Source organism: Canis lupus, chromosome 1 (assembly GCF_011100685.1).
Source record: "Canis lupus familiaris isolate Mischka breed German Shepherd chromosome 1, alternate assembly UU_Cfam_GSD_1.0, whole genome shotgun sequence".
Taxonomy (NCBI): domain Eukaryota; kingdom Metazoa; phylum Chordata; class Mammalia; order Carnivora; family Canidae; genus Canis; species Canis lupus.
In genome coordinates, this window is record NC_049222.1 from 75,139,733 (window position 1) to 75,167,585 (window position 27,853).

Genomic DNA, 27,853 nt, shown 5'->3' on the forward strand with positions numbered 1-27,853 from the left:
TTCCTGCGGGGAGCCTAATGTGGGACTTGATCCCAGGACCCCGGGATCACGACCTGAACTGAAGGCAGATGCTCAACCACTGAGCCACCCAGGCACCCCATGTGTTTCTGTTTCTTTATCATTCCTGTTGATAATTATGGGGACCCAAAAAACTCAGACTTTTACCAAAATACTAAGTGCGATTTCAAATTTAACATGTTTCTCAGCTCATTTTTAAAAGTTGTTCTGTTGCTATAGAAATGACTATACAACTTATCCAATGAAGCCCCTTCTTCACAGGTGAAGGATCTTCTAACTGTTTTTTTTTTTTTTTTTTTTTCCTAACTGGGTTTAACGTCCTTTTCTTTCCTTTTCTTTCCTTTTCTTTTCTTTTCTTTTCTTTTCTTTTCTTTTCTTTTCTTTTCTTTTCTTTTCTTTTCTTTTCTTTTTTTTCTTTTTCTCTTTCATTTATAACCACTTAGTTGAAGCCTGCATTTGAAGGAGCCCTTCCCACTAGAAACAGAGTTGTAAGTATAAACTTCACACAAAGCACCATTTGTCGTTAGTGCTAGGTGATGCTAAAGATTTTTGTTGTGGTTTGAAGGAGATACACATATTCCAATTCAGCAAATACTGATTCCATACTCAGTCCAGAACTTCCAGAAACATCCTACCTTCCACTGTCCTTTATAGAATTGACTTGAATTTCTCCAAAAGCATACTGGATGTTTTTGAGCCTCATAATTGACCAAGTTTTTTCTTTCTTTTTTCTTTTTTCTTTTTTGTTTGTAAAGAAAACAAACATTTAAAAATTACTTTTGCAAAAGGAAAAAGTAAAGAATAATCCCAGGTTGGAGGGTGGGGGTTCTATACTGATAAGCACAATTTACAAAGGAAAAAACAGAACATTGAGAGCAAAGCGGTCTGTCTACAGGCAGAGCAGACAGCTGCCCAGTGTGATCGCGAGGGCGACCAGAAGACACTTCTGACTGAAAATCTTTCTCACCTATTATCTTCCATCTTTGTGAACCTTATTAGGTGACTGGACAGAGCTTACTACCATCTATTAACCTGAGGGCTCTGAGAGAGGGACAGGGGATGAGTCTGTTTGGTGGGAAATATACTACGTCCAGCAAAAGTCATTGAGGTGGGGGTTAGGCAGAGGTGGGAAGAAGCAGCCAACTGCAATGGCCAAGTCAAATCTCAGCCACTCTTCCTTTTGTCCCTGTCACATTCAATGCTTGGGGGCCCCACCAGCAGACCACAGAGCCACGTGTGGCTCTTCCCCTGGAAGTCTGTCTGCCCAACGGTGGTCTGGTGAAACTGCCCTCCACCGTTACTACTTGTCCCACCTCACAGTTCCATTATCTGTCTTCCTCTCAGCCGCCATCTTCTTCATCCTCTCCTATCTTGTCATTACCATGATGCTGCTTCTCTCATTTCCTCTCATTTTTCCTCTTCTTGCTCCTCCTGAATTCTAGACATTCCCAATCATGGGGTTCTGGAATTGGCATCCTCTTTTTCTTTCTCTTAACATTTCCTTTCCAGCTTCAACTACACACTTCTCTCAGGCCTCAAAACTTTCCTCTATACAGATCTTTCTCCATCAACATCTCTAGCCCCATGGCTTTTTTTAAATAAATTTTTTTATTTATTTGAGAGAGAGAGAGTGTGTGTACAAGGAGGGGGAGAAGCAGACTCCCCACTGAGCAGGGAGCCTGGTGTGGAACTCAATCCCGGGACCCCAGGATCATGACTTGAGCCAAAGGCAGACACTTAACCAACCGAACCACCCAGGTGCCCTGCCCCATGGCTCTTCTGAGCTCATTCTCCATTTCCAACTTCCTTTGGGCCATTTTCTATGGGGTGTCATATCCATCTCTCATCCCCACATTATCCTCCACAGTGTCCTTATACCTCTTCTCTCACTCTTCCCTCACACACCCAGATGGAAACAAAAACAGTTTTGATTTCCTCTTCTCCTCACAATCAATGGCCAAATCTCACCTATCCTGCCTCTATCATCTCCCCCATGTCTGCCTTCCTTCACTGTCATCAGCTTGACAAGACTCTTCCTCCTTTCATCTGTATCACTTGGTAGCCTCCCCTGCAGACTCCACCTACGGGAGACTTCTGATTAACCATCCCAAGGCACCACACAAACATCATCCCTTGATTTTGATCACAAGCCAAATAAATGTATTTTATATTGCAACCTGATTACAGTGAATCCAGTGTTCACCTAAAACTTCATGCAGTGTTCACCTAAAACTTCATGCACCTATTGAGGGTGCATCACCCTCAATAGGGTGATGCACCTTTTAAAACTCAACTTAATTCAACCTTGCTTTGATTTCTCAAAAACTGACTTCTATGGTGCACTAATGAGCTGCAATGTGCAGTTTAAAGAGCAGTAGCTTAGAAGACAATTTGGTAAAAACTTATTTTCCTCTTGTCCCCTCTTATATCCTACCTTCTGTCATTCAGGAGAAGCAGAGAATGAGATCATTCTTTAATTATGTCCACTACACTTTTTTTTTAACTGTGACAGAGTACACATAAGATTTAGCATCTTATCTACTTATAAGTATACAGTTCAATGGCATTAAGTACATTCACACCATTATACAATCATCACACCGCTCATCTCCAGAGTTTTTTTTTTTCTTGAAGAACTGAAACTCTGCCCATTAAGCAACTCCCCCTGCTGCTCTTCCCCTAGACCCTGGCAACCATCATCCTACCTCTTGTCTCTGAATTTGACTACTGTAGATACCTTCTGAAAGTAGAATTTGTCCTTTTGCAGCTGGCTTATTTCACTTAGAGTAATGTCCTCAAGGTTAATATATGTGGTAACATATGTCAGAAGTTCCTTCTTGTTTAAGGCAAACAGTCCATTGTATGTATGCATCATATTCTGTTTATCCATTTATCCATCGATGGACACTGCTGCATTTTTAAAGCCCTGCTCCTGTGCCCACCTCATTTCCTTGTACAGTCCTAGTTTCTTTCTCTCTCTCTCTCTCTCTCTCTCTCTCTCTCTCTCACACACACACACACACACACACACACACACATATACATTCTAAAACCCTGCCATGGTAGGTATGGGGATAATAGTGTCACCTGGTGTTTCACTGGAGCAAACTTCCCTTTCCTCAACACCTCTACCACCTTCTTCCTTCCCCTCTGATATATTCTCCTTTTTCATTCCCCATTGTACTGAACCTTCTTGTATAAAGACAGCTCTACATCAGCAAATTCTTGCTCATGAATGTGTATCTTGCCTCAATGTGTGCCTTCTGCTCTCATCTAAGGCTTTTATAGTCACATGAGCATCATCTCACTATCTTCCTATCTTTTCATCTATTTATTAAAGTAAAAACCTTAATAAAGTAAAAAAATTTTTAATAGATTTTTAATGCTCCTCAAGACTGACAAAGGGTGTAAAAGTTGGAAAACATTGGTATAAAGGAGAAGAAAAGCCAGAGATTCCTGAACTAAAATGCAGATATTTTCTATTGCATTCAAATACTTGGATTATTTTTTTTTTAATTTTTTTAATTTTTATTTATTTATGATAGTCACAGAGAGAGAGAGGCAGAGACATAGGCAGAGGGAGAAGCAGGCTCCATGCACCGGGAGCCCGACGTGGGATTCGATCCTGGGTCTCCAGGATCGCGCCCTGGGCCAAAGGCAGGCGCCAAACCGCTGCGCCACCCAGGGATCCCAAATTCTTGGATTATAATCACATTTATTTCGACTATTTTTCATTGCAAACTAGAGATTAGGCTTTTAGTAAAATAGACTTATGCAAGTGAACCTCATGTTCTAACCACCATTTATAAAATTGTTCCTATAAGAGTAATTCACCTAAATTTCGAAAAACAGCTTTGTAGTCAAGAAGCATATGTGAGAGAAATATCTCCTCTCTATTCATACAATATACCTTGTTACTTGAAATAATTTCAATAAATTTTTATCCATGATATCAGAGGAGAAGCAGAATTTGAATGAAAACATTCACAAAAATCTCAGATGCCTTCTTAGCAATTAACTTCTCTTTCTTAACTGCATTTTCTTAAATGATAGTTGTTATAAGAAGATAAAAATATGATGGTGAGAAACCCGCTACAGTGAAGGTAGGAAGAGGAGGTCAAAGCAAAGTGTGTGAGAAACCATAAATTAGAGGCCATGCTTGAAGAATGAGTGGGTTGCCTTGCTGAGAATTTATCTTATTAAAATTCAAAGTATTTATAAAGATTAAAAATTAAGGTTGGCTGGAGTTATACAGCAAGGCAAGTTCTCTGCAAATTCCATTAATAATTAAACCTTTTATAGCATTCTATGTGATTCCTGGAGGAATGCATTAAAGACACCGTGTGTCCTCTGCCCAAGGTTAGGCAAGAAGCCAATTCAATGACGAGGATTAGAATTCATGAATTCTTAGCTCAGAACACCATGTGCCTGGCATACAGGGAAGGACAAAAATCATCTCTAATAACTTCTGATTAAGAAAGGGAGGCCAGAGAAGTAGGTGTTTAGAAGTAAGGGCATTTCTACACTTAAGAGGGTTTTCGGCACCTATCAGATTTCTTTCTCACTTCTTCTCTTTGGCATTGCAAGGGCTATTCATTTAGATTCACTAATTTTGAGCAGCCTAAAGCAGCTGTTCAATAATAGTTGAAGCATCTGCTTAGTGACACTCCAGATGGGGAGTTCTCTGGGTTCACTGATGAAGCAGCCCCCTGATTCAGTAAAAAGACCACTACTCCCAGGCCAGGTAAATGTGTTTAGTATTTTTGGAAGGAAAGAAGGAAGAAAGGAAGGAGGGAAGGAGGAAGGGAGGGAAAAGGGAAGGAGAGGAAAGAGAAAACAAAGAAAAATGAAGGTCAGGAGGAAGAAAGGGACAAGTTCGTGCCTACTAAGAATATGCTGCTACCTGACCTCTTTTTACATCAAAAAAAAAAAAAAGATTTGGGGCACCTGGGTGGCTCAGTGGGTTAAGCGTCCAAGTCTTGATTTCAGCTCAGGTCATGATCTTGGGGTTGTGAGATCAAGCCCATGTCCACCTGTGCTCAGCAGAAGGTCTGCTTGAGATTCTCTCCCTCCCCCCTGCCCCTCTCTCCATTCAAGTATGTGCATGCATCGTCTCTCTCCAACTAATTAATTAATCAATTAAATCTTTAAAAAATTATTCATTGAAATCAAAGACTGTCCAAATTAAGATAGAGTTAGTAAGTCTCTCAGTTCTGGGATGACCATTACATGGGAATTGGAAAGACAGGATGAACTTGAGAGGATATGATTAGCTGTAGAACATCACAAATGATCAGCTCTAAATTATTGCTCTACTCCATCCCATGGCCTCCATCCTCAGAGGTATCCCGTGTTCACAACATTCACTCTGCAGCTCCAGCCACCTTCCAGGACAGCTTTACTCAGGACTTTTGTTTAATTTGTTGGCCAGAACTCTAGCTGCTAAAGAGTCAAAAAGCCAATAGATCTTTCTGCGATGATAGAAATATTCTATCTGTGCTGTCCTATTTCATAGCTATTTGAAATAAGGAACTGAAATCTTAATTTTATTTCACTTTAATTCAAAGAGCCACTTGTATAGATTTTCTGTCATCTCTACCATTCCAAGACTAGCCCTGCAGATTTGTTTGCCCACTTTCTTCCTCCTTACGATAATCTGAAATTAAAAATATATATACATATTTTCGGTAAAACCAATGTACACTGTTTACAAAAATTCAGATTTAAAAAAAAATTCAGATTTCTCTTACAGGTTCCAAAAACAGAGAACAAAACAGCACCCCAAATCCCATTCCCGGTCTTCTCACCTCACTCCTTTTTCTCCTGACTTGCTGTGAAGTAGGATACAGATTCACAGATTCACCCTAATCCCCATGTCCCTGAAGTGTGCTTGTGGATTCTTAAAACCATTCAAAGAAGAACACGTAAGAATTGTTTAAAGTTCCTTGCACTAACCCTGGTGGGAAAAAGACAAAGACCCTTAAAGTCAGAAATCCCAAGAGTGTTGATGATAGTCTTTAGATTCACCTACTAGTGAGAAATGTTACTAGAGTTATATACATTCATACTTGGAAATGGAAGGTGAGTTTCTGGGCATGTGGAGCAGTGGGGATTATGGTGTAGACGTGGGCAGAGCTGAGGCTTTAGAGAAGAAGCTGGTGCAATGAAGGGGACACGAGATCCAGAAGTTAGCTGCCTTTTCCAGCTCCCCCAGACCCACCATGACTCCATGTTAGACACATTCAGCATATTTAGAAAAGGCAGTGTTATAAATAAAGAGACAGACCAAAATAAACAGGATCTTCATAATAATTTGGGGTTTGTTATATAATCAGTAATTATGGTGCATTTATGCTTATTTCATAGGACTTAGAGCAGTGTTTAGGTTTTCAAAATTAACAATGCTTACGGTAATTTATATTTATCTCTTCGTTTTAGAGGTTCTATCTATGAGCTATTTGCTGGGGGAAAAAACCCTTAAATATGCAAAATAATTGTACATTGTCTTTTAGAAAATAGCATTCTATTTACAATATTCTGCTTAGTAATTTTATTTCCAGGTTAAAATATGAAGTGACTGTCTACGGGGTGCAGTGCATTAGCACCTCTGGCTCCTTACTTCCTATGACTTACTCATCCCTCCTTAGATCAATATACTGCTTTCTGATGCACGCAAGAGAAAATATTCTTGGGACTCCAATTGATAGATGTTTGTAGGTGTTGAAAACTTTTTAATTGAAGACTTGGGCAAAGGAATTTTAAATGAATCAGTAAAATGAGGCTTTTGCATTTTTAGTCTATCCAGACTGTCCTCTGACATCTCAGATGAGCCAAAGAGGCTCTTCAATGTCACCGAAAACATGTATCTCTATCAAGCGAGTCTTCATTCAGAAATAAACTGAAAGCACGAAAAATCCACTTTCCTCAATAACTTTGAAGCCACTGCATAATTCTTCAAGTCTGAGTGTGTACAGATTAAGATCAAGGTCCGGTTGTCCAAACAGAAATATCTACTTCTCCTAAGTGCCTTGTGTCCAGCCCCAGGCAAACCCAGTTTTATATGTCACTGCATTGCCTGGGACACTGCAAACAGCTGGGGTGGTGGAGACCGTTTTCCGAGAAAGTGATGGCACCACGGAATGCCCTTTCTGGGAGAGAAGCCCATTTCCCTGTGTCCAGACACAAGACATTTGTAAGCCACTCTGATGCGGGTTCAGCAAATCTCAGTAGCTAGAGTCATTTCTCACCAGGGCAACAGAGGTTGGAGCTAGCACTTCCATTAGAGATGACTCTGCTTTAGGAAGCCAACTATTGATATCAGTGAAAGAATAAACAGTAGCAGTAGGACCTTTTATCTTTGTCTCGTCCTATTGGCTTTTCTGCCTCTGCATTTCCTTGCAGGTCAGAGGGAGGGTTGAGCACAGGACAGTGGGTCTGGCCTTCTGCCCACCCCAGGGCTAAGTTGTGGTTGCCATGACTACAAAGACTCAAACATCCCTGGGTCTTCCCCGCACAGGACTTTTCTGCTAACCTTTCTTCCATCTGGAGATCCCCGCATGGCAGAAGTGACAGGGAATTGACCACCCTGGCTGACATGAGTGACCAGCACATGAGCAATCAAACAGAAGTACCCTGAAGAAGTGGTTTGTAGGGGCATGGAGGGAGCGAGCCCTTGCTTCTGTGCCCTATCCTCCTGCATCCTAAGGCACCCATCCCACATGGGTTCAGGCATCATTCTCAGCCTCATGTTGCTTTTGACCAGGGACAGGACTACAGGTGCCAGCACCCAAGGGAATCCTGTACCAGAGCAGGCGAGTGACCATGGTGACTGGTGTTACAGGCTCCAGAGTAGAAGTCACAACCACAGCAAAAACAATGTCACAGCCCAGGGTCCTGAGGGAAGTAGGGCATAGTGGTAAAAGACTTGGACTTGGGGTTGGGGCACCTGAGTGGCTCAGTCACTTGGGCATCTGCCTTTGACTCGGGTCCAAAGGACCCTGGGATCGAGCCCAGCATTGGGCTCCCTGCTCAGTGGGGAGCCTGCTCTTCCTTCTACTTCTTCCTCTCTCATCCTTACTTGTGCTCTCTCGTGCTCTTTCTCTGTCAAATAAATAAATAAAATCTTAAAAAAAAAAAACCAACTTAGGCTTAGCAGGGGACCTCTTGTATTATTGAGTTCTCTAGCCATGAGAAGTCACAACACCCCTTCTGTGTCAAATGGGTACAATGACATTGACAATAATGATATTGCTTCCTTGGAGCTGTGACAGTGGCTGCAGGAACAGACTGATGAGAAATCCTAGAAGGGAAGGTGTCTCCCCCACCCTATGATGCCCACTGCTCCTGCCTCTAATTCCCAGCTACTTTCTTGGAATTCTTTTTTTTTTAAGGTTGTTTTTAAATTTATTTATTCTTGAGAGAGAGAGAAAAAGAGTCAGAGACACAGGCAGAAGGAGAAGCAGGCTCCATGCTGGGAGCCTGACGTGGGACTCGATCCTGGGTCTCCAGGATCACACCCTGGGCCGAAGGCAGGCACTAAACTGCTGAGTGACCCGGGCTGCCCTGTCTTGGAATTCTTAAGTGCACCCTTGACTCTTCATTGGCCCATCTATTCTCACCTCTCCTAGTGGTCATCCTCACCCTCCTTCTTACCAGGAGCCACTCCTAGAAGAGGCAGATCAAGAGTTTTGTTACCCAAGATGGCCTGATATTGAGACTTTGAAATGACTCATTGCTAAATTTTAACCCCTCCTTTTAAAATGTATAGTAGGAGGGATCCCTGGGTGGCGCAGCGGTTTGGTGCCTGCCTTTGGCCCAGGGCGCGATCCTGGAGACCCGGGATCGAATCCCACGTCGGGCTCCCGGTGCATGGAGCCTGCTTCTCCCTCTGCCTGTGTCTCTGCCTCTCTCTCTCTCTCTGTGTGTGACTCTCTCTGTGTGAAAATTTAAAAAAAAATAAAAAAATAAAATAAAATGTATAGTAGGAGAGGGGGGCCTGGGAGGCTCAGTCAGTTAAACATCAGACTCTTGGTTTTTAGCTCAGGTCATTATCTCAGGGTTGTGAGATCGAGCCCCGAGTCTGGCTCCATGTTGGTCATGGAGACTACTTAAGGTTCATTCTCTCCCTCTCCCTCCGCCCCTCCTCCACTCCCTCTCTCTTTAAAAATAATTAAATAAGCAAAAAGTGTGGTAGAAGATAAAGTATGTATAAGTATAGTCAAAAGTAACAGAGGAAAAATGTATTTTGTTGAAATGTCTATTTTTTTTTAACATAAGCAGAGCCTTTAAAAAAAAGATTGTATTTATTTATTCAGAGAGAGAGAGAGTGTATGAGTGGGGAAAGGGGCAGAGGGAGAGGAAAAGAGAAAATCTCAAGCAGACTCCACAAGTGCAGAGCCTGACTCGGGGCTCGATCCCACAACCCTGAGATCATGCCCTGAGTAGAAATCAAGAGTCAGACGCTTAGTTGACTGAGCCACCCAGACACCCCACCAGCAGGGCCTTTAAATGCATTTATTCTCTGCCAGTTTCATTTCAGATATGTGTAAAATAGCCCAGAATTCTGCAGGACACACCATTGCTTTAGAAACACACCATAGAGAACTAACATGAAATCACTTCTTTCCCTTCAATTTTGCAGGATTTCATGAGACATGAGAACCGGGTTAATCTTAGGGAGGAAAATATGTGCTTTCAAATTCCTACCACTGCATGCTGTAACCATCCAATATGTGACTGCTTCTCCTCTAGGACAGGCAGTGTTTTGGGCACGGAGGATGTAACCCTGGGTAAAGGAAACCAAAATCCCTGCCCTGGTGGAGCTCACACACTCTTGCACAGTGCCTGGCACCAAAGACCCATCAATAAATAGTTGCTGAATAAATGTGTGCATGCACTTTCACCTTAATGACCAAATCATCCACTAAATCTAAGTTAGCTATATCATTTCTTCCGGAAGTGTAGCCACGTGTAGAACCAAAGTTGCCTTGTTCATAAAAACAGTTAAAAACAAATCAACCATCTTTGATTTGTTTCCCAGAGAACCTACCTTATAAGAACAACAATGACAGAGAGAGAGAGACAGGGATGGAGACAGAGACAGAGAGAGGCTTACTCAAATGGGGCAGCCTAAGAATCCCAGGAAAAATGTTATTTAGAAATTGACATGGTCTTCTGCAAGAAAACATAGAAGTGCCCGATCACACCCTTTAAGAATCTCATCAAGTAAGTTATGATCTCAAGGCATAGCTCCTGTCCGTCTAGCTGGTCTTCTGGGGGAGGGGCCTGCTGTGCCTCAACTTTATGGTCAACTAATATTCAACAAAGCAGGAAAGACTATCCACTGGAAAAAAGACAGTCTCTTCAATAAATGGTGCTGGGAAAATTGGACATCCACATGCAGAAGAATGAAACTAGACCACTCTCTTGCACCATACACAAAGATAAACTCAAAATGGATGAAAGATCTAAATGTGAGACAAGATTCCATCAAAATCCTAGAGGAGAACACAGGCAACACCCTTTTTGAACTTGGCCACAGTAACTCCTTGCAAGATACATCCATGAAGCCAAGAGAAACAAAAGCAAAAATGAACTATTGGGACTTCATCAAGATAAGAAGCTTTTGCACAGCAAAGGATACAGTCAACAAAACTCAAAGACAACCTACAGAATGGGAGAAGATATTTGCAAATGATGTATCAGATAAAGGGCTAGTTTCCAAGATCTATAAAGAACTTATCAAACTCAACACCAAAGAAACAAACAATCCAATCATGAAATGGGCAAAAGACATGAACAGAAATCTCACAGAGGAAGACATAGACATGGCCAACATGCACATGAGAAAATGCTCTGCATCACTTGCCATCAGGGAAATACAAATCAAAACCACAATGAGATACCACCTCACACCAGTGAGAATGGGGAACATTAACAAGGCAGGAAACCACAAATGTTGGAGAGGATGCGGAGAAAAGGGAACCCTCTTACACTCTTGGTGGGAATGTGAACTGGTGCAGCCACTCTGGAAAACTGTGTGGAGGTTCCTCAAAGAGTTAAAAATAGACCTGCCCTACGACCCAGCAATTGCACTGCTGGGGATTTACCCCAAAGATACAGATGCAATGAAACGCCGGGACACCTGCACCCCGATGTTTCTAGCAGCAATGTCCACAATAGCCAAACTGTGGAAGGAGCCTCAGTGTCCATCGAAAGATGAATGGATAAAGAAGATGTGGTTTATGTATACAATGGAATATTACTCAGCCATTAGAAATGACAAATACCCACCATTTGCTTCGACGTGGATGGAACTGGAGGGTATTATGCTGAGTGAAATAAGTCAATCGGATTATATGGTCTCATTCATTTGGGGAATATAAAAAATAGTGAAAGGGAATAAAGGGGAAAGGAGAACAAATAAGTGGGAAATATCAGAAAGGGAGACAGAACATAAAGACTCCTAACTCTGGGAAACGAACTAGGGGTGGTGGAAGGGGAGGTGGGCGTGACTGGGTGACGGGCACTGAGGGAGGCACTTGATGGGATGAACACTGGGTGTTATTCTATATGTTGGCAAATTGAACACCAATAAAAAATAAATTTATTAAAAAAAGAGAGAGAGAGAGAGAGATCTCAAGGCACTGTTTGTCCTTTACTGTTAGGCAGTAACTCCCTACTCGCCCTCCACCTGGCAGGCAAGCCCCTTGTACTACAGGCTTCTCTTGCTGCGGGGGTGAGTGGGAGAAGGGAACAAAACCTGGCAAAGGCAAGCCTTTAGAGCTTTATGTTCCCTTTTGCAACACTATTGATTTGCTCACACTCCCCAAAGATCTGAGACATTTTATAATCATGACCATAATTGAATACCATCAGGGGTTCGAAGGGCTTCCTTCTTTAACATTTAAAGAGATGATAAGGTTCAATTTAAAAGCTGTAAAACCTTACGAAGAAGCCAAGACAACCCCCACAGATGGAGTCTGCCTTTCTGAAAAACCTCTACTTTCTTTCTTTACTTTTTTTTTTTTAAAGATTTATATGTATTTACTTGGGAAAGCAAGAGAGCACAAGCAGGGGGAGGGGCAGAGGGAGAAGGAGAAGCAGACTCCCCACTGAGCAAGGACCCCCCAAAGCTGGGCTTGACCTCAGGACCCCAAGATCATGACCTGAGCTGAAGTCAGATGCTTAATCAACTGAATCACACAGGTGCCCCCCCAAACCTGCACTTTTTTTATTGTGGCCCTGGCCACAGGCTCCAGAGACACGTGGAGATATTTCTCTATCCCTCTCCTAGGATTCGATTATCTGGCTGCCAGGACAGGATGAACTGCAGAAGAGGAGAGCAGCTTGGGGAGAATCCTTCCAGGGAAAAGCAATTAAAAAAGTCTTTCATCAAAGATTGCTGCTGTCAACAAGACAGGTAATAGGCCAAAAGTGCAAGGAACTTCCAAACCTGTTCACCTCCAAAATTGCATCCAGGCAGCGTCCCCCAGTTCAGAGAAAGTAGAAATCTCGGCATCAAAATAATTGCTTAAAAGAGGGACTGGAAAGTTGCAAAGTATGTCTTTAAGATTTAAAAGACATTAAAAAAAATACAAAGTTCAATGAGCCTCCTGTCCTTATTGTTTGTCTTGCTGTCAATATCCTGCTATCTCTCCACCCCTTACTTCCTTCTGTTTGTTCTGAGTTTGGTAAATTGTGAAGGTTATTGTCCCAGCTTTCCCTGGTACCTAACTAAGGGTTATATTTTTCCCATTATTGCTTGGATAAGCTTGAACCACAGATTTATATATTTTCCTGCAATTGTCTTCCAGCTGAGCCAAGTTGCAAATGCCTTATCTTCTCTGATACCTGTCCAATTTCCCTCTGTCTATTAGGTTTTGCTGTAACTAATTAGAGGAAAAGACTTATGAATTGTGTCCCCAATCCTGTATGATTTTTTTGAAGCCATCATAGACAATATTAAAGATGATTGATAGAATCTGTTGTTTTGAGATGCATCTGGCAATTTATTCATTTGATGTCTGTCATCACTCATGTTTCTATATATTTGTAAATGAGACTTCACAGTAAGATTTTTGTAGACCAACTATTGCCTGGAATGATAATTTTACATGACCACAATATTTCCAGACTGTAAAACTCAAAGCTTCTTGCTCACAGCCAACCTTAACCCAGGCACTGAAGTTCAGATAGGATATGTAAGTGGAGGTGGGGTCGTAGCAGGGGAATCATTGTCACTTGCTGAGTGGAATCTGACTGGTCCATGTAATGAGATAGAACCAAAAGTTGACTTGGCTAAAACTGCAGTCAGTCCCCCAAATTGCTCAACTTTGCCTTGGCTCAGCAGCCAATGACCCATTAATGTACGAAGCTAAATAAAATCATCTGTTAGTGAAGATAAGCGTGATTGCTGTTGGTCTGGTTGTACAAACTGTGTCCCATTAAATTAAGCATGTGAGATGCAAAACAAAGAGAACCAGCTCACAGTTGGACTGCATTCAAGGCGTTGGAGCAGCAGCTTTCTTAGATTAATGTGGGTGTGCAATGCAGACTATTAAAACCCCTCTAAGCGTGGGGTCTGACCAGTGCATGCAATTTCTGGGCACCTGTTAGATTTTTCATTTATCCGAATAACACCAAGTGGCTCAGCCTTGGGAACATACTTGCTGCAGTGCAGTCTCCTGGATTTAACAGCCTAATGAGATGTCCCTGCAATACTCCGTTGGAGGGGCCTCCTGGGGCGCATTTCATCTGGGTTGCCCTCTCTTTGTTACTGAATGTACCACATCTATCTCAGAAAGTAGGGTGACCTGTTTCTTGTTGTCAAAATTGCTCTGTGGGTTTGGAAAAGCCTCAGAGTTAATGTCAGCTCTGGCATGCTGCTTCTTCGTCGACACCGGAGGCAGGGCAGGCAGCATCTGTCTACTTGGCCAAGAATCCTCACCCTGCTCCAGAGACACACACCATTCTCCCCGTGGATCATACTTCGTGCTTTGAGGCAAACTATTTCCCCCTTGGTCTCATGGAACAATCAGAATAAAATCAATAGTACAGAGCCTGACCGGCAGACACAAAGGCTGACCCGCTAATAAACACAGCCGTGCCAGATTCACGGTGTCTGTCCGGGCACACCATGCCTTTTGTTCTCTGCCAGCATCAGCCCCCACATCCACATCCACCCTGTTGACCAGAGACTGCTCTGCAGGCTTTTAAGGACCAGTATCAGGAGCCACTGCTCCATAACTGCAGAGCCATCAGGGATGACTCCTGGAGCTACAGTTCTTGCTTCTATGAGGCAGCAAAAGGAGTAATAGGCTTAAGATGTTTAAACAGCATTGGATAAAGAAGCCCAGTTCTTACGCAGAATACATACTCTATGCGTCCATTCATGTGAAGCTCTTGAACAGGCAAAATGGACCCAGAGTCTAAAAAACTTAGAACAGTGACTGTGTCTCGGGGAGTGTTGCTTGAGGGGATTGCCTGGAAGGACACAGGAGGAAACTTTATGGGGTGACAGTATGTTCTGGATCTTGATGCGGCTTTTGGTTACATGACAGCAGCATGTGTCAAAGGTCACTGAACAGAACAATTAAGACTAGTATGTTTCACTGTCCATAACTTTCATCTCAAAAAAAGAAAGAGTGAGGCAGAGAAGAAAAGAAGGGAGGAAGGAAGACAAGAAGGAAGGTGAGGGGTGACAAAACGAAGGAGGGATGGAGGGAGGGAGGGAGGGAGGGAGAAAGATAAACCATAAATAAATAGTGAACTCTAGCTTATACTTGTTGAAGTATTTAGGGTTGAAGTGTCCTGTTGTCTACTCTGAGATGCTTCTGAAAGCCAATGGACTGCTCATGATAGAGAGATCTTCACTGCAGATTCCAGATGTCTCTATGGGGTTTCCTGGACAATTCCTTTAAATTTTCTGTGTGTTTGAAACTTTTGTTAAGAACATATATGGAATGAGTGAAGAAATCCAATTCTAGTTTTTAGAAGTCAGATGTCTGAGTTGGCAGTGGTAGTTTGGCGGACGTGCCAGATGGAGTGTCTCACCCAGACAGTTTAAGATGTGGGAGGCAGGGCTAACACTAGCCATGGCAGTGGACACAGCAATTCCTGCACTCTGCCTGGATTCTACCCACTTGCCTCCCCCCACCACCCTGGGCTCTATCAGACTGTAATAAACACTTCTGCTCCGGCAGCAGAGCACAGATAACTTAAGCAAGAAAAATGTCCTTTGGATAATTTGCAGACTTTGACCTGAAACAAGGGCAGATACATTTAGATATATGATTTGTTTTCTGGCTATGATGCTATTTCAAAGTATCTTTGTTATTGCTTGTAGTGAAAAACTCCACCATCAGAGAAATGAATCAGGCTGGGTTACTAAAACCATACCCTACAGCTCCCCTACTCTATATCCATCTTATTATCATATTGGCCCAAGGTCATCTTAAAAAAAAAAAAAACTTTCAATATGATACATGCAGGCAAAGAATCCTTTGTTTTTTCAAGCAGAACATATTGGCTGAGCCAAAACAAGTTAAGTTACATCCCTGGACATCTTAACAAGACAGGATCCTTTCTATATTTTTGTAGGTTCTGATTTATAACTCTCAATTTTAGGGGCTAAAGGGTAAAAGCATAGACATGCACAGCATTAAAACTTGCTTCTATTGGCTTTGGAATTCAGCCATAGATGTGTACTAAGTGAGATAAATAAATGAATCAATCATCTGGGCCATCTCCCACTTTCCTCCCATATCAGCCCAACTGGGTCTCAAGACTCAGCTGAGAAACAAAGAAAACCCCAACACTCACTCTCACAAGCATCACGATCACAGTAGTGTGCCAAGGTTAAACAAAACCATACGAGGCATATTGCCATAACTTCCACAAGTTTTTATTTTATTTGACTATTTGGGTGTATACATTTTTACATTAAAACACAACAGATATATCCTGAAATAGTGTGCAAAATTCCCATGTTGCAGTAGACTGACATTTTGGTGACTTCCAATGAACTACATCTTCCTGTTTTCATGCTCTTGCATGAATTACTCCCTTTGAGTCCAGGTGGGACCTGTGCCCTGCTGTAACCAAAAGAATGCAGGGAAAGTGAGACTGTGCTGGTTCTAGACGCTAAGCCTCAAGAAACCTGGCAATTTTGGGCTTTTTATAATAAGTCTGACTACCTCGCATCTTCCATAATATGAGTAAGTGCAAGTATCCATGTGGAGAAGTATACATGGAGGAAACTAAGGCAAAATTCCTAGCCAGCGATCACCACCTGCCTGCCTTGTGCAGAAGACCACTTTGGACCTTCTTAATGTCCATGTCGACACCGTATGAAGTAGAAAACCACCATTGACTTACAGAATTGTGAGAAATAATAAACTGTACTTGTTTTAACTGCCAAATTGGGGGTAGTTTGATACACAGAACTAGATAACCAAACCACAATAAAATTTGTGATTTCAAAGAAATATAACAATTGAAGAAAGCATCTTAGAGTGACACCCTGAGACTTCTACTGGTCAGAGTACTTTAGTAAAGATAATCAAGAAGCATCTCCTTGGAAGATAACGCACAAGAAGATAATCCCCTAGATTCAGGTATAATTTCTAGTTGTTATATGATCATGAAGAGCCTCATGTCCTAAACCTTTGTGAGACAATTGGAGATAAGCATTTTTTAATCATGCCTGTTCATACCAAAGTGATTGCTTATGTGAGCATTTTAAGACACATTAGGGAGTAGAAAGTTCATTTATATCTGGCACTCTCTTCTAGAACCCTGAAGTATTTTTCTCCAAAATTCCTGTTCTGGTTACTAAAAGCCTCCCTCCATATGGCCAGCTGTAACCTGGTCCCAGAGGGTGAGAAAAGATCAGTAAAATCTGAGCCAAATCTGTTGTACTCAGGACAAACCACCTAAAGCTAAGACTAAGACATGGACTCTTACTCTAGCAGTTCATCAAATGGCCCCTTCATAGCATTTAATCCTGCTGGGTTAAGTGTCTGAATTAATGTAATGAACAAGCCCTGGCCTGGCTCAGTACCTGTCACATGAGGATGATGAGGGTCATGGTCATTAGCACTGATTAGTCATATTCATGGACCTGCTATGTCCCAACACCAGAGCCTGAGTGACCAGGAACCTAACGTGACCTAACGTGAGCTAGGGAGGAGAAGGAAAGGGAGTGACAGGAAGACACATTATTGACCACAATGAGTGAGGGATTATGCTAGATGCATCATATGCATTCAAAATCACCAAAGATGCACAAGACCCAGAGTAGGTAGGCATTATTACCCTCATTTTATGTATACTGTGGTGATGTTGGCAAAGTGCTTAGCATAGCAGCTGGCTCTTAATAAGTGCCCCAAAATAGCAGCCATTAGTATTTTTATAGTATTGTTAATATCATTTCACAGAGTGGAAACTGAGGCCAATTGAGATTATGTGACACACCAAGATCACACAGGAGCAACAGAGTGACACCGGGATTAAAGCCCAGGTTTCTCTAATGCCACTCTCTCTAGGCAGGTAACAATGACGGTGTTGTAAGGACTATTGTTTCCCCCAGTGATGGCTGAAAATGCTATACCCTTAGAATATGCCACCAGTGATGGGCTAAAGTCATATCCAATCTAAAATGCAAAAACATTTTTTGGTCCTGTTTAATGTATCAAGGGTATTTTTGAGTTAGAGAAAGGAAAAAAAGACATTTTCAAAGAGTCATTTTAGAAAGTCACTGCTGTCAGTAATGACAAATGGAGAAATTCTATCCATGAGGCAATTAGCCAACAGAGAAAGGCTGAGCTTTTCAGAGATTTAAACCAAAGCAGATTTTATAACCTGTGATTTGTCGTGATTATGGCCCTACCCATCCACTGTTATGGGTTGAAGTGGATCTAGCGTCAGGTCAACGTCACACTGTGTGGAATGCCGTCAAGATGGCATCTGATCCCTTAGGATCTCCATGAGGTTGATGGCCAGGTGCCCAGTGGTGGAGGCAGAACCTGATTAGCATCTTGTCTCTGCCACTTTCTTCTGAGACCATGCGTCTTGCTTAAACTCTTCCTGGCTCACTTTCCCCATCCCTATGTAATTGCTTAAGTGTGAACTTTAGCCGAGATAGGTTTTAATACTTGTGTTAGGATTATAGAGGAGTCAAAGCTTAGGTCTTTGTAGTCAGTATATTCAAAACGTCGGACATGGTACATCTCAAAACAGGTTTCCTTTCCTTTCCCTTCCCAGACTTAATTAGGTTCTGTCAATGTCCATCTCTAGCATCTGAGCCCAAGAATAACATTCTCTTCTATTTTCTTTGTTCTGGCTGACTTTTGTTTGCAATATTAACTACTTGGGAAATAATAAGGCTAGATTTGTGTTATTTTCCTTTCTACTGTGTGGTTTGTCAAGAAGTCATGTACCTGAAAAAAAAATGGGTTTTGTCACTTCTTATACAGTGTATTTGAAACCTTAAGCAATAGAACACAAAACAAGATTCAATGTCCCGTTTGTCCCCCATTAGCATCAAGAAAATAATGTACAGCCTTAAATAACACTAACAAATAATCTTTTCCTTAAGGAAAAAAAATGTGGACCCAGTCCTTCTGTGGTTTCCCAACTTCAATTTTTCTACTGGCATCCAAACCAGAATGCTGGAATCTATATAACAAAGCAAATCTGACAATGGATGAGGCCATCTTACTGTAGATGGTAACCCAATATCCCTAGAGTTAGTGACTGGCATCAGCCAGAAATAGAAACATCATCTTGGACCATACTCTGGATGGGAGCTTATATGTTATCAATACATTTAGTCTTCTGGTGAAGAATACTTACTATAGCTTACAGTCAAGCTCCAGTGAGACTGCTGTTTTTGGTTTTGAATACCAAATTATTTTCCTCTTGAACCTCACATCATCTGGCTCCAAGGCCTCTACTAAATGATGTCATAAATGATGCCAGGTATTATTTTTTTAGTTCTTTTGATAGCAGGAAAATATCCACTCCAGGGGGTGCTTAATTTCTTGCTAGTCATTTGGAGATGAATGTCTCCAGGTTCTTGGCAGCTCTTGGCCAGATTCACACAACCAGGAGAAGATGAAGGGTAATGGGAAATAACCTTAAGTCAATCCTCAAAAATCCAATGGATCTTGAAAGCTGACCTAGGGAAAGTGCCCGGCTTAATGGCATGACAAGAAAATGAGCAATACACTCATACTTCGTTTCAGAATACCAGTTTGGGCCCTGACAAGAACCTATTCCATTTCTTGAATTACATCAGTTTTCTTAAAATAAAATACATGAAGAAGTTCCATAAGTCATTGATTTTCTTTCTTTTTTCATTATTTCTTCCTTCTTTCTTTCCATCCTTCTGTCCTTCCTCTCTCTCACTCTCTCTCTTCTCTCTCTCTCTTTTCTTTTTGGTTGAACCACATACCTTCCACCTAAGCACAACTTATTCTCAGGAACAGAGCCTAAGCCCACATGGATCTTTATCTTTTGTTCCAACCCCACACTTGTTTTACCCTCAGCTAGTTTAGGCAGAAACTGATAGCTAATGCTTTTCATTAAGCGAGTCAAGAAAAATTGCTTACCAGGTTTTACTCCTTCATCAGCCTGACTAATTACACCCATTCACTGTTCCTTTCATACAGACTTCAAATTCCAACTCTCAAAGACGCACACCACCCAAGAGACATCTGCTTCCTGCCTCACTCTGTCTCCGTTTTATATTACCCACTGAAAACTATTCAATGGCCCAGAAAATACCAACTAAGCAAAATCTAGAAGTAAGAAGTGGTTTCAAGCTGATGAAGGGTCAGGTCAAGGAAAAGGTGTTGAGATAAACATAATGGGAGATAGCGGGCACAAAGACAGGAAACAATCTTCTCATTCAAAACATTCAGGGAAAGGCATTTGGCATCCAGACTCCAGTGACAAGTCCCATATACCTTTGCACAGTGGGAAAAGTGGAGTGTGCATGTGTTACTAAGGCAAAGCTGGCCTGAAACCGTTCAAGGCACCAGCTGGAGTGGAAGCTCTAGGTTTGAGTGATGACAACCAAGGCTAGACTTGAACACCACAGAGGTGATCCTCGGGTAACAATCACACTCCTCCAAAGCATTAAATGTTGGGCTTTAAGCAGGTTAGCTCCATAAGTTTGGGAAGAACTTCCCATGGATCCACAGTTCAAACTGAAATTTCTCCTTTGAAGGAAAATGTGGGAATACACACCAACCTTTCAAGTATCAAAATCTTAATTTTCTCAGTGGGAATTTCTTTGCATGGACTTGCCTTAGCCACGTCCACAGGAAATTCTTCCTAGCAATCACATCTATCTACAAGAGCAAACAGTGTGGACCTAAAGAGCTAAAATCCCATTTCCCCTCTTCAGTGTATTCTGAGTTCTTTGAAGATCTCATCTCTCTGGCTAATTAAACTGTTGGTGGAAATTTCATGGTAAAAAATGCACAGCATCCTCAAGATTGCTGTCAGAAAACCATTCTGAATACTTGGTTTAAACGAGCCTCAGAAGAAATAGGTCCTCCTAACACCTTTTCTTCTGAAGTTATCTGAATTGCTTATTGTTTCAGCTTTGGGCTTTCACATATGCTTCTCAGGATTATGAAATGCAAAAAAAAAAAAAAAAAAAAGGAGAAGATAACCTTTATTCCACCACAAGTTCATTTCATGTACTTGGCTTATTATAGCACAAAGAACATCAGGTGTGGTGCACATCTAAATTGTGCTCATAACATAAAACTCTAGGATCTCTAAAATCTTCAGTGTGCAATTGCCATCCTTCAAAAAACTATTTAATAACTGGACATTGTGTTTCGCGGTCTCAACCTCACTGTTTAGAACATGATGCCTTTCAATGATCTGTCATTAGAGTCTCATTTTTGAGGAATTATTGGAAAATAGGCTTCTAGTCTCTTAGGTTTCTAATTAGTGAAGCCATCTATAAAATGCTATATACTTTTTGATAAATGAGGCTATATTAGATCACAGATTTTGAAGCTGATTCGCCTGCAGGGTTCTCAGTCATCATCTCTATCCCAAAGTTACAAAATTCTAGTTTGTCCTGGAGGTACATCTTAGACCTAATAAGGCACTGCTTCTTTCTCCTGCCCTGGGAAGTGGAAGGCAAGCATGGGGAGGGGTAGAGGGAAAAAGAATCTTGAAGCAGACTCCCTGCTGAATGCAGAGCCCAAGGATGATGACACAAGATTCCATTCCAGAACCTGGAGATCACTACCTGAGCTGAAACTAAAATTCAGCCCCTCAACCCACTGAGCCACCCAGGTGCCCTGTGGCTTTCTTTTCTATGATTAACATTTTGAGAAGACATTTCAATTCTAAAAAATACAAATAATAGTGTAGATGCAAAATATCCTATCTGCACCGAAATATATTAAATAAGGGAAATATTTTCAATCACCCTTACTGGCACTATACACAATATAATTAGTGTTAAGCGTCTGTGATAAATTGTGCCTAACAAATTGCTCAAGCATCATAAACATTATGAGAAGACCACAGTTTCATTAAACACTGAAAATTGTATTTTTCCCAGTGGTTATACTGAAAGATAATGAACTCCCTACGAGTGGCGGCAGAGATGCAAATTCAATTTTGCACAAGACTCACAAATACAATGATACATTATGCCAATGGAGACACAGCCTCCGTCTAGACAAAATGAAAAACTTTCCTCATGTTCAGTAAATGTGTATAATTAAGAAAATATGAAAAACTGCTAATCATCAATATTATATCCATGTCTGTATCTGCAATCTTCTTCTTCTTCTTCTTCTTCTTCTTCTTCTTATTATTATTATTATTATTATTATTATTATTATTTTCTTTTTTTAAAGAAAGTCCAGCTGAAAGTTGAACCTTGTTCTTCTAGGCTTCAAATTTCAGTTTTCAAAGGGACTACTGATATTGGAGAAATTAGAAAGCACCCTAATATGGTCCCAGAATTTGTTAACTCTTCCTTAAATTTTTGCTTTCAACTGAGTGGCAGGCCAGGGTTTTAATTTATAAGAGCAGCTTTTATTATACAAATAAGCAGATGCTGTCAGGGGGACAAAATTGAAGCAGCTCTGATAGTTTTATTAATTTATTTGATTTACTTCTGGTTTCTCTTACCCAATCTTATTTATGTCAAAGTAAGTTGGAGCAGAATTCATTATGTAGCAAAATGCAATTTGACTACTTTTTATTGGGACACAGTGATTCAATCACTTCTCTCCTTAAATCCTATTATCTCTTCTTATGTTATGTTGCACAGATCAAATAACATAAGATGAAATTCCAGGAGAAACTTAAGAATTGGTGGGAGGGATGAAATCATACCCAATAATTCCTTAAACTACAAGTACTAAGTTACTCAGCAATTAGCATCCTTCCCATTTTGCCTTATTAGTGGTATATTTTCTCTGAATAAAATTAACTGAGTTTGTGAACTTGACTTTCTAAAGTAAACTTTAAGTTTCTTATCATTTAGATATAGAATTATCAGAAGCGCTGAGCCTAAATTGACTCAATTTGGGCATTTCTGCATTTTATTGATTAAGTGGATTACAAAATTCGCCAAGTAACTACCAGATCTTTTACTCCCCAACTAGTAAAGTTTAGGATTTTTTATGTTTTAGTAATTTTATGACATGTTTGCGAAATAACAAAGCAGAAATTCTTTTAATCTGTTATTCATTTACCTGTTTCACTGTGTCCAGTACATTGTCAGTACATGGGAAACCCTCAACTCATAAATGCATCTGGTTACCAAGGTCCATATTTCCATATTGAACATTTCCAATTTACATATTGAACGTTTAAAAATGGGAGTCATTTTTTCATGAAGACCCTGGTCTTAGGCTTAGAACAACAAGACTATTCCTTAAATGCCTTTTAGTCTGTGCCCTGTGCTACCTCCCCTCCAAATCCCATTTCCTATATCCTAACCCATCATGAGTGAAATAATCTCCACATTCAGAAAGACCTGTAAAAACTTTTTCCTTTTTTGCAGACCAGAGAGGGTAGCCGAATTTCAGCAAAGGAGACAAAGCCAGGAGAAACTCACCAGCAACAAAAGTACAAGCCTGTCCCTAGGGTGCTTGTCTCCACATCTCACCAAATTTCATGGTCCTTCTGGAAACCTCCATAATGAATCTGGCCTGGAGCAACAATGCTAAACTCGAACACACATCAGAATCATCTAGGGGCTTCTTAACAATGCAGATTTTCTGGCTTCACTTCTAATGACTCAATTTTGATAGATATTGGTTGTAAGGATTTGATTCTTAGAATCTCCAGTTATTCTCTCTCTCTCTCTGCCCCCTCTCTGTCTCTGTCTCTTTCCCTCTCTCTCTCTCTCTCTCTCTCTCTCACACACACACACACACACACACACACACACACATACTCACACAGAACCATACAGTGAGGATCACAAACCTGAAAGCTTCTGCTTGCTGATGACTACCAGTAGCTGGCTGACTAGCTGGCCAGTGCAATGTCAAGGGTAAATGGGTAAGTATCTCCTCCAACAGTGGTGCCTTTGCTGGGTATTTGAGAAGGAGGCTGGCCAAAGCTCAAACAGAAGGCCACTGGGTGGCTCTACCATAACCTCCCAAAGCCACGCAGCTATTATTGGGTAGCTCTGCATCAAAGACTTGAGACTTTGGTCTTCACCATTTAAGATCACTCTCTACTGTGTTGTCACAGGCTGTTTGGAATTCAAAAAGTACTTTTTATAGGAGGTAATTTCAGGATTTAGACTGAGCAAAATGAGAAAGTTGTAGATATACCATCTCATTAGTTAAATTAGCTAAATTCCCAGTGTAAACTGCCTCAAGTCCTCTGTGGGCCCATGGGTGCATGTTGGGGGGCACATGAGAGAGGACTGGCAGGCTGGCTAGACAGAGGCAGAGAGACGGATGCTAGGTCAGTATGTGTGTAAGATGACAGTCCCTGGACTTGGGCTGCCTTGGTTCAAACCGGTTTCTTGCCTGATAGTTGCATGTCTTTGGGCAAGTTGCTTAATTTTTCTGTGCCTTATCCTTTTCTACTGTGCGATTAAGGTAATAATAATACCTACTGCATAGGCAACTGTGTAAATCAAATGAGATAAAATATGTAAGCACATTGCACAGTGGCTGGCATGTATCAACTGCATGATAAAAAGTCACTTGAAACTTACATATTAGTCCCAGGAAGGAGCCTTCTGACACACCTAGAGAGTTATCCCTGAAAACTCTCTTCCCCTTCCCTAGAACCTTCTGAGTTTCTTTTTTTTTTTTTTTAATATTTATCTATTTATTTGAGAGAGAGAGCTCAAGTGCTCATGCGCAGGGGAGCCCCACACAGGGCACAGGGTTTGATCTCACGACCCTGAGATCATGACCTGAGCCAAAATCAAGAGTTGGACACTTAACCCACTGATCCACCCAGGCACCCAATGAGTTTCTTTTAAACAAAGGGCACCCCAATCAACTTTCCAAGCAGCCTCTTCTTGGTCCCTAAACTTCAGATCTTCCCAGTGGCCATTGCTTTAATCTCTGGGGTCAGTCTATTCTCATTTTCCCAGAATTTATTTTCTTTCAGGCTTCATATCCCTTCTCTTTCTGGTCTCCTTCTGAAAGCCTCTATGTGCCTCTCTTGTGGCCAGTTCTCTCCATAAAGTCACCTTTGGAAGTTGAACATGAGACCTCCTGAGAAGTTATCTCATAATACAAAACATAAAGCATTATCCTCTCTGAAACCCATTTGACAAAACCATAAAGGAGAATTCTCAAGATGTAAACCAATTGGGAGGTAGAATGGAAAAAAGCTTTCAACCCAATGGACATGGCCACAGGGGTAGATAATATGCCATTCAAATGGGAAGGCTGCCTAATTTCTGCTCCAACAGAATCAGAGGAGCATTTCACTTATTAGCCATGCCTGACACTCAGTGAAGTAGAGATGCATTTTCCCCTCAGATTACAAATACAGTAGATACAATTATCCCTTCATCTGTTCATTCAGTTATACATCATGTTTATTATGCACCTACCACGTCCTGGACCCTGTTCTAGAATCCAGAGATGCCAAAGCACTTTTATCTATTGAACAGTCCATGATTAGAAACCTAGAAAATTGTCAATAAGTATTTCCATCTGCAGTTTTCAATATCATTCAGCGACCTACTGCCACTGGATTCCCGGGTAAGACGTGACTTCCTGATTATACACATTCATCCTCTGCCAGAGATGTATGATTACATACGCTGAGCCTACTCTGAACTTTTATCCCCATCCTCTGTACCCTGCCCCATCCTGGAGTTTCAATGTTAAATGTTAGTAGTCATAGATTTGTTTTATTTTATTTCATTGGGCAAATTTTCCATATTGGTAAATGTAGCTAGGTACATGCAGAAGTACACACAACCCTCATCCCATTCTAGGGGAAGCAAAAGATCCATCAAATTCTCTCTTTGGAAGTATTTCAACCCCTTTCCTCTGAAATCTCATTCCAGTTATGGAAATCTCATTCCAAGATGCTATTGGGTTACCTCTCCACAAACCCCAAAGGGCTATCTGAGCCCAGCCCAGATGGGGTGGTATGGGGCTTACAGGTCTCCAATAAATAATATTTTGATTATATCATTATTTGTCACAATGGACTTCAAACTGCAGTTAAGCAATGCATACTTTGGTCTTCTCTAAGTTATCAAGACAATAGAGTAAACACTGAGTCAAGAAAGAATGTGTACATTTTGGCTAACCTCACCATTCTAACTCATCTGGACTCGTCAAGCCTAGTGAAGACTCATGATGTTTTGGGGAACATGAGTTACTCTACTTACTAAAAACTAATATGAGGTACTGGTCACATATATGAATGTGTATAAGCATATGTGCCTATAACAAAGCAGGTGTTTTTCAGCTCCTTGATGTTCCCTGACCTTATGAAACTCCTGTGTTTTTCCCATGGAAGACATGCCACTTGCTAGTGCTGACTCATGTTTTTCAAAGAGACCTCCCTCCCAAAGCTAAATATCTATAAGAATTTTGACCCCTTTTAACTAGACAGTTTGGAAACAGGAATCTTTGCATGGAAAACAAAAGAATGAGTCATAGAGTGTGAGCCAGAAAAGTGACTTGTCTGCCTTATGAGATGCTTACAAATGGTTGGCATCAAAACAGGTTGCCTGCAGAATGGTCAGTGAGAAGGCATTATTAGCCTCTGTGTCCCCTTGGCCTCTCTAGAAAGGGGTGACCAGGCGAGAACTGTGGGTACCCCAACCCTTACAGCATTGCCTACAGAAACTCAGGAAATGTGTGCACCTCCATTTGCTGCTAAAACACTTGACATTCTTTGAATGCTGGCCTCTGAAATATGGACATGAAGTTCACCTAGGAAACATGTCTTAATCTCAGAAGAGTGAAGGCATTCTAGAAAGAGTCAGAGGTGTATATAGTACTGGATGCTTTTCCAAAGAGTTTCTGAAATAAAACAAAAAAGGATGTGGGGAAGGGGAAAAAGTGGGATTTTGTGTGATTTTAATTAAGGAATAAGGCCAATTATTCATGATTATTTAGTACTTCCAGTAATGACTCCATCGAGAAAAACTCACTCTTGACCCAGGAGGCACTGGGTCAATCCTTACAACAGAAACTGGGCCTGGAGTCAAAGACTACTGGCTCCTTTTTATTTTTTATTTTATTTTATTTTTTTTACTGGCTCCTTTTTAAAAACAGTAAGTTCACTACCCACCATATGGCATTCCTATGGCATTCCTTGGCTTTTATGTTTGAAGGTTAATATACTCAGCATACCTTGATAAACCCACATGAAAGGTGCAATGCCAACAGCACAATTCCTCTTGCAGACTTAGAAAATTGCTAGACATTATTTTTGGAAAAGGTCAGCAGCAACATTAGGCTAGACGAAAGAGAGCCAGAATTCAGGGAGCTAATCAGGGCGAGTATTAACTCTCCCATGTGTTAGGGGTATAATTTGGGTTTGTTAATTCTCCTCCTAACCTCTCTGGTCCCCTGTTTACTCACCTGTAAAACAAAGCAATAATACCTGTCCTGCAGGATTGACAAGGATTCACGGTTTTTTGTTTTTGTTTTTTTGTTTTTTTTCCAATGTGCAAATGCCAGGTCATCGGATCCGGCCCATGAAAGGTGTTAGATACTGCTTGTTTAATGGATAATAAAAATGCAGACTTTACAAAAAGGGCTCATGACATTAAAGAACAGGTTAAGTGAAAATTAAGTGTTTTAAACCTCAAATATTATATCTTTAATTTAGCAAAAGAAATACTGAAATTCCAAACATGGGAAAATAAAGCAGTATCTAATACATTTTTAAAGGAGTTTCACTTAAAAAAAAAAAAGGAGTTTCACTTGCATGTTGGATTTTCATCTAATTTGCCTCCCTACATTATTTCCCAAATTTACCAAGAAGACACCCTGACCCTTTTATCTTTTCTACCTTTTTAAAAGAATCTCTCTCTCTCTCTCTCTCTCTCTCTCTCTCTCTCTCTCTCTGGCAGCCTTGCTCATTCCCTCACTCTGGAGAGTCACATATATAACAAAAAATGCAGTAGTTAGACGAGAGTGGATGTCTCTGCAAATATTAATGCTGGTGATGATGAGCTGGCTGAGCAAAAGGGCATCAGGGAAATATTTGTCCGGAGTCAGATGGGCTGGGTGGGGAAGGACAGTCAGACCAGGAATACAAGAGGGGAGAGAAGACTTAGCGCTAAGCATCCCAGCCATTCATGTATACAAAACTGAGCTTTGCGATGGTGGGGTTT

General features: G+C 41.1%; 1 protein-coding gene across 5 annotated transcripts in view; it reads right to left on the minus strand.

The window, feature by feature from the left end:
• The window catches only part of NTRK2 (neurotrophic receptor tyrosine kinase 2), a 327,349-nt gene that overhangs the window by 104,517 nt on the left and 194,979 nt on the right, over window positions 1-27,853 (minus strand). The gene's annotated exons all lie outside the window — the stretch shown is intronic.